This window comes from Ornithorhynchus anatinus, chromosome 3 (genome assembly GCF_004115215.2).
Source record: "Ornithorhynchus anatinus isolate Pmale09 chromosome 3, mOrnAna1.pri.v4, whole genome shotgun sequence".
In the NCBI taxonomy this organism is placed as follows: domain Eukaryota; kingdom Metazoa; phylum Chordata; class Mammalia; order Monotremata; family Ornithorhynchidae; genus Ornithorhynchus; species Ornithorhynchus anatinus.
This window is the reverse complement of record NC_041730.1, coordinates 31,684,265-31,696,747: the sequence shown is the minus strand read 5'-3', so window position 1 is coordinate 31,696,747 and position 12,483 is coordinate 31,684,265. Positions and strand designations below refer to the sequence as shown.

At 39.3% G+C, this 12,483-nt stretch overlaps 1 protein-coding gene and 1 non-coding gene across 5 annotated transcripts in view; both read right to left on the bottom strand.

Moving 5' to 3' along the window:
* Positions 1-12,483, bottom strand: part of SHANK2 (SH3 and multiple ankyrin repeat domains 2) — a 717,042-nt gene that overhangs the window by 310,313 nt on the left and 394,246 nt on the right. The gene's annotated exons all lie outside the window — the stretch shown is intronic.
* Positions 4,986-5,123, bottom strand: LOC114811008. Its single transcript, XR_003758693.1, has one exon. It is a non-coding gene; the product is annotated as a small nucleolar RNA SNORA7 (small nucleolar RNA).

The window sequence follows — 12,483 nt, the reverse complement described above, 5'->3', positions numbered from 1 at the left end:
AAGTACGGGTGAAGGACGCCTGAAAACCTAGAGCAATTACGCATGCCATTAGAGAGGCAAAGAAAATGATTCAACCCGGCTATTAGTAGCATGGTAGAGTTATCACTTCACATGCTCTGTTATATTCTTTGAGATCAAAATTGCCGCATCACTTTTAAACCCACCCTTTTAATCTTCACTTTTTTGAATGCCTGCATGAAAAATAATCTCTGAAGTGGACACATGCTGAATTAAAAACATTTTAGCTACCCTGACACCTTAACAAAATAAAGTAACGAGAATAAATACATGTCATTGGGCTGCCATTCTTACTAAAAGTAGGAACCTTGCCTCCTTAAATAAAACAGGAATTTCTGAGTAGCATTTCTATAAGAACTAGGAAGTCTGATGTTGCCAATAGCATTCTTAGTTTTGACAGACGGCTTACTTCAAATGCAACTATCCAGCTTGCGAAATGCAGCTTATCGTTGAAGTGATGAAATAAATTGGCTGCAAATTCTCCCAGGACAAGTGTATTAGTAGTAGATTCATAAGATTAAATCTCTATTTGACAAATAGTGGACTTGGTTACACCTTGATAGAAAATGAAACTATCATTTGTGTAGCAATTGAGGTGGGCAAAGAGGACCTAGGAAAAGGCTTAATCTCTAGAGCTAGATGTCACAATTCTGTGTGTTACCTTGGACAAAAGGAGAGAAAGCAGAAGGTAGCCATAATTTTTAATTTAGTTTTTCTAAATCCTGTCAGCAAGTACTGGAAGTGCTCCACTTTTGCAATCCCCTACAATCTTGGACTATATAGTCACACACCATCTCTTCCCCAACCAGGCTGAATAAGAGGGTTCTGAAACCTCCAATATGACCTTTTAATTCACTGACACCTTTACTTCTAGCTCCACTCAACACAGCAATTTTGGAACCAGAGGGTTATAAGAAATCTCTTTCGCATATGATTTCATTAATGTATTCCTGAATACCAGGAATTCAGCAGGAGGCAACAGCAGATAATTTTAAAGGAGTAATATTTGCCACAAGCTATTTGCAGTCTTCTCTATAAAATGCAAGTCTCTTGAAAATGAATCTTTCTCCAATGTTGGTTCTAATCTTTGCCTGCCCCTAGATTGCTTCTGAGAAGCAGTGTGGCATAGTGGAAAGAACACGGACTTGGGAGTCAGAGGTCGTGGGTTCTAATCCTGGCTCCGCCACTGATCAGCTGTGTGACTTTGGGCAAATCACCTGACTTATCTGTGCCTCAGTTTACCTCATCTGAAAAATGGGGAACTGAGCCTCACATGGGACAACCTGATTACCTTTTATCTACCCCAGCGCTTAGAACAGTGCTCGGCCCATAGTAAGCGCTTAACAAATATCATTATTTTATTTCTTTATGTATATTTGTGAGAATGGATCAGGTCTAACAAATGGATGGTACTCTTTCAAGTGCTTAATACAGTGCTCTGCACACCACAAGGGTTCGATAAACACCATTTATTGAGTATAGACCTTCGCATTTTGAAAATATATTAATGACATTTAGAAATGCTAGACCTTCCAGATGATTCAGAGGATAGAAAAAAAAATCAGTCAACTGCTAAAATCCATATCTTATGTACCAGCATCCATTTCCCCTAAAACTGACCAAAAACAACCTAAAGAAGATAAGGGTCTCAGCAGCACACATATACACAATTGCTATCTCCTTTCCAAATCCTTGAGTTCCTTTAGAACATTAAAATCTCTTTCTATGAAGAAACATCCCAAATGAACTTGATCTAAAAAAAAATAACCATTTTGAGCATGGATGTGTTTGACAGTGATCTTTACTGAGAGTAAAAAAAAAAATTCACCACTATCTGTTAGACTCACCTACAAATTAACCTATCTGGGAAGACTTCATTCTTCCGGCTTTTTGCTATTCTCAGGATGACTCTCTTTTCCCAGCAAGGTGGTCTTTCATGAAAGGAACCAGATGATCCCTTGTAAAATGACTCTTTTTGTCCCATGGATGTTTTCTACTAGGAAATGAGCTGACATCTCTCACTTCACCCATTACTGCTGCCACATGGTGGACCAAAGTTAGAAAACATCTTAAGTGAGGGAGCAATACTTAAAATGAATGGCTGCTCTAATTAAATTGCCTTAAGCCAATTTTTAAAATTTTGAAAAGCAGGAATGGAAATTTTATTCAAACATTATGAAATGGATACAATCGGTTTTCTAGAATTGTATTATTTTTAACTACAGTATCGAATGGAAGATGGCATCAGATCGTCTTCATTTCTATTGATGACCAAAAAAATAGGATGGGCATTAATTATAAGGTAGGTTTAAGGCTATAAAGAATGGGATAAAACATCTGCCTGTGTAGGACACATTCAGGAAGACAAATCAGCCTATATGGCTACTGAAGGCCTCATCAATCTCACTAGATGATGGATGAGTAAACAAGATTTAGTGAACTCATAAAATATTGAAAGTAGAGAATACCAAATTAAAAGAATCCAATTCAATTAAAAACTGGAAATCCCAGGATGATTGCAATATACGATCAAATTTTATCCCAACTAGGTAAGTCATCCTTTACCCATCCCCTCCTTCCACACCTCATCTCTGCCAGCTCCCCACAAACATTCCCAGTCATTCCTTCCATCCCTTATTGAGACACTCCTTTGCACCATAATCATACAGTCACTTTAAGTCATCCTGTCCCTTTCTTCTTCATCACTACCTTGGGGATTGACCCTTCCTTCACTTGTGCTGTAGCTAAAATAATAATAATAACAGTAATAATAATAATATTTGTTATCACTTATTAAGTGCTAAGCATTGTACTAAGTCTAGGTAGATATACAATGATAGAATATATACAGTCCCTGCTCCTCATGGGGCTCACATTCTAAGTAGGAGAGAGAATAGGTATTAAATCCTCATTTTATGGGTGAGAAAACAGACAAAGATAAGCTGAAGGACTTGCCATGTTACACAGCAAAGAAGTGATGCAGTTGGCAATAGAACCCACATCCTCTGACTCCCAGGCTCTTTCGACTAAGCCTTAATTATGTCATTAAGCACTTACTATGTACCGATCACTGTTCTGTTGAAGGACATTTGGGAAAAGCAGGAAACATTATTCTCACCCATCAGCTTTTTTTGCCTGTATTCCATTCCACTCCCACTTCTGCATTCCCTCACATTAAAAAAGTGTCCCACTGTTGCCTCTCAAATCAGCAAGAAGTTGGGCTATCATTAGTCCAGAGGACCTAACAGGAGGGGTGGAACAGGATTTGGAGCAAAGAAGAGACACTGGTGAAGAAATCCTAAAAGAAATATGCTCTAAACAAATTATAGAGTCTTCCAACTCTAAACATGACAATCAGTATTTTTGATTGGTAACTGATACCACACAGTTATGCTAAGTAACTGCTATCCAGGTTTTTATCTACTACTAGAAAAACCTTAAAGATATTAAAGACTCACTGGTGTACATACCTTCTCACCACCCTAGAGTTCTCCCTCCAATGATTTGAAAGCTTTTCAACCACTATAGGATGGGGAACACAATCTGTATTTAAATGCAAATACCCTCTTCCCATCTCATATCCCACAACAGGTTCAGGACATTGTAACCAAATCAGGACATTTCCTCTGAGTACAGGATAAATCAACACACCATAAATATCATTATGCATATTCCTGTGTGCAGAGCACACTGCTGTCTGAAAAACAAACAGAGAAGACCAGACCACCTGGCCTGAAGGAGCATTCAGTCTGAGGCAGATAAACAGCCATAAGTTTTAAACATTATAATAGTTACATTTTCTCTCATGCTCTTAAAACCTACAGGTAAACAACAAAACCAGAGCATAAAATAAGCACAAATATGAATACAAACCCCCAAATATGTTAGAAAAACACTGTTTTAACATTACTGGACCAAAGATCAATGCTGGACCACCCGATCTGGCCCAACAGAAGGTGGTTATATTGTTTCATAAACAAGCAAGAGGGAGGAGAAGGGCAGAGAAGTGAGAGCTTCACTGACATAATTGGTCACAAACAAAAATAGTTAGCCAGTATGCAGGGAAGACAAAACGTTCCATTGATTTCAAGATCTATGGTTTGGAAACGGAGCTAAAATAGACCTGGAGTTAAAAATGCACCACAAAAAAAATAATAATGAAAGAGTCCAATTCAAATTACCATCTCAGCTACTGGAATGGCTTCTGTGTGAACTAAAGGTCTTTGGTGCCTAGAGATTCACCATACAACAACACTTCGTTACTCCTTTGAACCTCAACTTCCATTATTAAAGGGTAGACCTTCAAAGCAGGTCTCCCATGAATACATGGTAGTCTTCCAAGTCATTCACCACTGCAGTCAGAGCAGTGAAAAAATGACAAAGCACCTGGATCTGTAAGCATATCCGGTGAGAGCTCTAGGTTTTAGAAAAGATTGCAGCAAATTCTAACATCAGTTTCGTTGGTTCCTTGCTGAATTCTCAAACATGAATGAGAAACCAGGTTGAAGATAAATGGACCTATAAGACAGCATTGTTTTATTCCATTACACTAGGCTATAAGCTCGCCTTGGGTAGGGAACATGTCTACAAATCTGTATTGTACTCTTTCAAGTGTTCAGTAGAATGCTCTACACACATTAAGTGCTCAATAAATACCACTGATTGATTGGTTGAGGGGGGAAAAGGGCTTAGAAATAGTATTTTAAATTTGACTGGGCAGCTTCCTCACCATGGGCACCATAGGATTCTGATCATCTTCTTGGGGGGTCTTGTCTTATGCTGTCGGAAACAAAGTTCTCTCCCAGAATGCTCCACCTCCACCTGCAATTACTCTGGTAGTGTATCTATAGAGTTTTCCTGGTAAAAATACGGAAATAGTTTACCATTGCCTTCTTCTGTGCGGTAAACCTGAATCTCTGCCCTCGGCTCTCTCCCATGCTGCTGCTGCCCAAGGCAGGTGAGTTTTGACTTGTAGCAGATGGCTTTACACTCACTAGCCACTGCCCAAGCTAGGAATGGAATGGGTATGCCTCTGCTTGACTCTCCTACCCATAGCCTAAACTGGTAGAGTACTGGAAACTCTCCAGGTGCGATGCTGAGAGGGGCATCTTGAGATAGGAGTCGTCAAATCCATGTCTGCTGATTGTAAAGGTTAGAAATAGTTGAGTGGTCTTCATAATTCCTGAAATTCTATATTTGATGCCCAGTGAAGATCATGCAAATACACTCAGTTGTGCCAAGATGTGAGTTTTGGCTAGAATGTTATTAAGGGATTAGGGAACATTTTTCCAACAGTACACCTCACAATATTGGTAGAAACGGTCTGTGTGTGTGGCATCAGTTTGGGTGAATACTACATTATGGGCTTTCCAAAATTGTGATCATAAAGCTGAAGGTAAATTAGGGTTTATGTTGAGAAGTGGAGCTTCCCAAAAAGGTGAAATAAGAAAACTTGACAGTGATTTCACAATGGATTCCCCAGCTGTTTTTAACATGATTCCTTAGTTTTCTTCAGTGAACAAATGTTTTCTATGCCATATTTAACTGAATGCCTTTTGGTTTGTCTGCTTTCTTAGTGGATTGAGAAATGCCTTTGAGCTTCATATAAAAGTGAGATGACCTTGGGTGATTTCAATGACATGATTAACAGACCTTTTTCAAAGCTATGCCAGTTACTTTACATGAATACTCACTAAGCCTATTTCTGAAATGAAATATTGTTTAGGAAGATCCAAATCATTCAAATTAAAAATCTGAGTTTTATCTGCCATACTCTGTATATAGCAATTATTATTTCTATGTTCTATAAATTTTGACCATACCCTGAAATAAACTTAATTTTAGAGTAAAGTTGTTTAAGTATGCATTTTCTTGAACTGAAACCATTTTAACAGATGCATAATACAGGACCAAGAAATCCAATCTATTTTTCACTTTTACACAATATAAAATAAGACATTGGTTGCTCAAGCTTACCTACAGACATACATTTATAGATATTTATCCAACATCATATCTCATAATCTGTGAGACCAGCACTCTTCCAATCTTCAAAACCCTACTAAAATCATAGCTCCTTCAGGAAGCCTTCCCTAACTAAACTCTTATCTCTGCCCTTCCCCCTCAACTCTCGCCCAACACCTTTTTCCCTTCCTTACTATCTCATCCAATCAATTATTGGTATTTACTGAGCACTTACTGTGTGCAGACAACAGTTCCAAGTGATTGTGGAAATATATGCCCTTAGTCCCAATCCCTAAGCAGTTAGGTACTCACTCTACCATCACAATACTTATGTACATATCCTTATATTCTGTTGCTGCAACATGGCCTAGTGGAAAGACCATGAGCCTGGGAGTCAGAAGGACCTGGATTCTAATCCTGACTCCTCCACTCTTCTGCTGTATGACTTTGGGCAAGTCACTTCATTTCTCTCTGCCTCAGTTACCTAATCTGTAAAATGGGGATTGAGACTATGAGCCCCACGAGGGACAACCTGATTACCTTGTAATTACCTCAGTGCTTAGAACAGTTCTTGGTACCTAGTAAGTACTTAACAAATACCACAATTAATGTATCTGTAATTTATCATCATGCCTGTCTCCCTGGTTGAACAGTAAGCTCCTTAATGTCAGGTATCATATCTTCCAACATTATTGAACTCTCCCAACCACTTAGTACATTTTTCAGCACACAGTAAGTGCTCAACAAATACCACTGATTGGCTAAGAGGAGCCCTATCTTAACAGTATCACACCTCTTGCTTTGTAACCATTTTCCATCTGCGGCCAAATGGCAGAAACAGTGTGTCAAGGAGAATTAACCAGCTCCAAGTTCACATTTCCTAATTGCTTCTCCTTTCACAATCCAAAAATCTTTGATCTGCTCTTGGGCTCAAAATAAATTAGCAGAAAGGTGAAGCTTCATTAAGATCATGACACAAGGAGGCAAAAGCAAATGGTACCGAGTGCTGGATAAACCAAGCCAAGACAGCGTTTTTGAGCACAACAGTCAGGAATGTGGATTCGTTACTGAGTTTTTCAGTCACACTTGCACCCACATGTCAATTTCACTATCACTGGTACCTCCTCTGACCACCTAGAACAGCTAGAAAGACACATACATGTGATGACTTCAGCTCATACCACCACATCCGGCTCCCTCCGGGACTTAGAAGGTACTGCCTGAGCCTTTAAGTTCCTTGAGGGATAATATCTACCAGTTATTCCGTACTCCCTTAAGTGTTTAGTTCAGCACTCAATATCATTGCTTGATTGATTCCGATTCTGGAATCCCAAAGATTTCCTCAGTTATTTCTCTTCCATGGACAATGCCAGCTCATCTCCACATCTTGCCTCCCCTGTGACAGAGGCTATCTTGTCACCTTATAGGACTTGTATTGTCTATGTACTTGGATTTGTGCTCTTTGGGCACTTGGTATTTGCCCCACCCTCAGCCCCACAGTAGCCATTTACATATCAATAAATTATTTTATAGTCCTTCTCCCCCTCTAGACTGTAAGCTTGTGGACAGGGAATGGGTATACCAACTCTGCTTTGTTGTACTCTCCCCAACACTTAGTACAGTGCTCAGCACACAGAGCTCAATAAATATCATTGCTTGACTGAGCCTGGAACTTCTAGATTTATTAACTGTGGTTAGAATACTGTCATATAGGCACAGTACAGTACATACATGCAGGTTTTCCTTAACTATCACAGCTTTTCACACTGCAGTTCTGAGAAGCATTATTTAACTTCCTGTTTGCCATTTGGCTACTTGGGTATACAGTTTTGAGTAATCATGGTTTTCCAGAGCTATGGAAAATACAATTTCTCATTTCAAGCTGGCTTGCTCCCTTGTGTATTTGCTACTTTGAGCCCCAGGATAGCAGGAGACTTCTCCGTTACCATGTTAGTGGTCCATTAGCATTACTTAGGGAACAGAATGTAACCACAGACTTATGTTTGAATCCGTGGTTTGTTTTTATTACACAGGGAAGTTAGTTGTAACTGACGCTAACAGAAGCACAAAACAATTGGAATGATGGGTACATAATGATCAGTTAGATAAAATAAACTTTTCCTCTAACTGGTTATCCTTGAAACTAGAATATAAATCTAACAAGGCTTAGGATGAGCTCCTCACTCACTTCCTTGAATTTCCCTCAGTGATGGAATTTGGACAATCCCAGGCCCTCATTGCTTGGCTTCCATTACATGAGATGAAATTCAAGAAGATTTAATTGAAAATAGGTATATCCTAAACAGGTGGTTATATGATAATGTTCAAGTTACAAAAGAAAAAAAATCAGCTTCAGAAATTGTTTAAAAATCTAACTATCCACATTCGGGAACAGAATCCCCTAACCCTGGAAAACTTGTGCATAGACACAACTACTTGTGTCATAAAGAACAGCCTCCAGCTGGATAACCAATTCTTAAAGAAATTAAGTATGTTTTATGATAATTAGTGAGAGGCCTCAAACCCACTATCATCCTGTCACCAGCTTGAACTACCCTGAAAATTACCCAAGCTCAACATAGATACCAAATTCACCCCATCCCCACACAAAATGAGTGAAGTGTAAAACAAATTGAAACTTTGTATCTAGTTCTTCCAATCTGAAAAGATAAACAAAACACCTTAAGAAAGTCATTAGCCTACAACAGGGATTCACAATTACAGTCAGATTAAAGTGAATACCTCAAGTGAATAATAATAATGATTTTGGTAATTATTAAGTGCTTACTCTAGGCAACACAGTGCTAAAAGCTGTAGCAGATATAAGGTAATCAGATTGGATAGAGTCCTTATACCTCATGGGACTCACAGTCTAAGAGAGGGAGAGCAGCTATTATTATCCACAACATCTGAGGAAACTGAGGGCCAGAGAGGTTCCCCAAAGTCATTCAGCTGGTCAAAGACAGAGCTGAGACCAGTACTAATTGCAGTATTTATTAAAAATTATATTTATCGCACTAAGCACTCGGGTTGGATACAAGCAAATTGGGTTGGGCATAATCTCTGTCCCACCTGGGGCTCAATCTCAATCCCTATTTTACAGATGAGGTAACAGCACAGAGAAGTGAAGTGGCTTGCCCAAGGTCACACAGCAGATAAGTGGTGGGGCTGAGATTAGAACCCACAACCTTCTGACTCCATGCCTGTGCTCTATCCATTACACCATGCTGCTTCTCTAGGCTAGAACCAGGTCTCCAGACTCCCAGTTCTGTGCTTTTTCCACTAAGCCATGCTGCCTCCACAATGCAGTGTTATAGTGAGAGAATGTTTCTTTACAATGTTCATAATTGATACTAACATCCAAACCCAACAAAACTCAAATACTTTACAGCTGGTTCTGTGTCATTTTTAAAGTGAGTCATTTTTCAACATATTGGAACTCATAAAATTAAGCGTGAGGAGATTTTTTTCCATGGATACCAAATAGCAGTTCTCTATGCATTCTAGTCTTGCCAGTGACAATAGCACTAAAATACTCACTCACTGAATCACTCACTGACCAGCCCTCCCCAGATACCAAGGTTGGTCCTACTGAGAAGCAGTGTGGCTTAGTTGAAAGAGCAAGGGCTTGGGAGTCAAAGGTCTTGGCTTTACGACTGAATTGTCTAGACCTGAATAATCTGGATGATTTACTAGTGTAAACCCAGATTCCACATTTGAGGATGATAGATTCACTTCACTCAGAAAATCCACAAGGCAATAAGGTCAGGGTTGAGAAGCAGGCCAAGAGTTAGAAAAGTGTGTCCTTAAACTGAAATTCAAATCACATATTTCCCGAGTGTTTTGCTTTCATTTTTACAGCACAGATTATAAACTACTTCTATTCTTTTTGGCCCTCACGGCTCTTGGGAGCAACACACAGCTGGTAAATTTAGAAGGACACGATAAAAGAAGACACAAAATCTCTTGCCCACCTTCCCAGGAACGAGCACCAAGTGAAACTTGTGATATGGGTAGTAATTAAAACAGAGTCAGAAAAGGGATCTATTCTTTCCATTAATCCTAGAGAAGTTATTGAAAAACAGCAAATCTCCATCATACAGTTATAGTGATCTTACTTCTGGTTTTAAACTAGCCAAACCAGTTTTCAGCAGGTCAGTTGGTCAGTTGTAAGCAGCAGGGCTCCATGGAAAGAGCATGGACTTGGGAGTCAGAGGTCATGGGTTCTAATCCCAGTTCTGCCACTTGTCAGCTGTGTGACTTTGGGCAGGTCACTTCACTTCTCTGTGCCTTAGTTACCTCATCTGTAAAATGGGGATTAAGACCGCGAGCCCCAAGTGGTATAGATACAGATTACCTGTATCTATCCCAGTGCTTAAGGTAGTGCTTGGCACATAGTATATCATCTGAATGATATATCAGCTCTTCAGCCTGCTATAGTATGTAATAATTTATGTATACCCTCCTGAGCTCTCACATACATATACGTGTATTAATTTTGACCACTTTAGTTTGTAAATATTTATATGTTTGACTCCCCAGTTAAAGTGTAAATTCCCTGTGGACAAGGAATGTGTCACTTCTTTACCCTGTACTTCCCAGGAGTCGGCACACACTACAGCACACTGAACCAAGTGGGTGCTCAATGACTACTACTACGGTCATTAAGTGCTTGTAAATCAAATTTAACACTTCATAAGGCTAATGAGAATAAAATTGGGTTATAGCCTCAGCAAAGCTGTGGAGAAAAAAATCATTTTATAAATAAGCATTAAGCCTAAGCAGAAATATTCTTTTTCTAAAGTTTGGATCAGTAACAGCTACGGAGCTTTAATTCTGATGAACTGAATTGACATCAAGAATAATGCAGCTACAATTTGAATGAAGCAACCTGACAAAACCAGTTCTGACATCCATTTCAAGAACAGGGAGGGGAAAGAAAAAAACAACAACTTCCTTAGTAACTTTTCACAAGCCCTAGTCGATCTCTAGGATTAAATGGGAAAAAAAAACCCAGCATAAGCTAACAAAACAGAACACTTCAGGAATACCTGTGGAGAACATGGTCAAATCTCATTACCCTTACAGCTTAAAACAGGAATTACAAATCAACTGACTGTCAGCAGCACTTACTGAAGAATATCCTTTTCTCCAGGCAAAAATAAAACTAATCCCTCTCTTGATATATTACATATACACACACACATATATATCATATTGCAATCAAACTACTCTGGAGAAAATTGAACAATCAAATCAGTTTTATTTAAAAAAAAGATAAAAATGACACCGAGAAAATATCCCTGCAATTGTCAAGATATTTTTACTTAAAGGAAAAAAAAATCACACCTTCACTGATCATGCATGATTATTTGTCTCAAAGGAATCAACAACATTAAAATAGACACTGACGTGGTTTCTTCCAAACATCAGAACAAGTTCCTTTATATGGATCTTCATTTTCAAGTTATAATTTATCTATTAGTTTTATTTTCTTTTAATAAACCCATTTTTTAGCCCTACTTTGATTTGGAGTACACTTTTAAATGGTAAATGGTGGGAGGCAGTTTGGAAAGACCATGACACTGGGAGTCAGATGACCAGAGTTCTGCACCCAGGTCTACCACCAGTCTGTTGTATAACCCTATAGAAGATGTTTAACTTCCTTAACACCATCAGTTTCCTCATCTGTTAAACAGGGATAATAGTCTTTGAAAAAGGATGTTTCAGCCAGGTGTATTGTGCCCAGTAAAATCATTAGGAATTCTTCCAATCACTTATAAAGCCTATCATAAAGAATGTAGATACAACCCCACTATAAATTTCATGTCCTGTGTACAAATCCATCAGAGTTTATTTTGAATTTATGACCCGCTTATCTGGTGAAGTGCTTCAAGATGACCATATAAATGGTTGGAGTGTCTCGCTGCCTCATCCACGCTTAAATGGTTTAAGCCAGGATAGTTGCTGGCTTAGTTGACTAGGGGACAGAGCCAAAGAAGAGGGAGGTGGAACTCTCCAGTAAGCCTGGCTCCTAACTCGCCCGCAGCCACCTCTCTGTCCCCTTTCACTGCCACAAGATCCCTGGAGCACCTCCTCCGTCATGATTGGTGGCATAACAATCTAGAGCCCCCCCTTCACCTCATCTCTGTCCCCTGGGTGGGGTGAAGGCATGTGAATCGGAAGTTATAAAGGGGAATGTCCCAAGTGGAGCTTGGACTGAGCTGCCTTGGTTTTTCCTGTCTCCTCGTTGTCTGGGTTGATGAGTGTGATCCTTGCCCCATCAAGGCAGCCCCAGCAGGCACAACCCCTCCCCCAACCACCTGCAGAAGAGTCAGAATGCAGTGTTGTGAGGGTTCATAGGGAAGGAAACTGATTTTAATTTTTCAGAATCAATTTGTCTCAGTCTCTTTGTTCCGCTATGATTTAACTCTTAGAAGATTGACAGGTCTTCCAATCAATTAGATCCTGTCTATAAGGAACCAGAGGAAGCAGCTCATG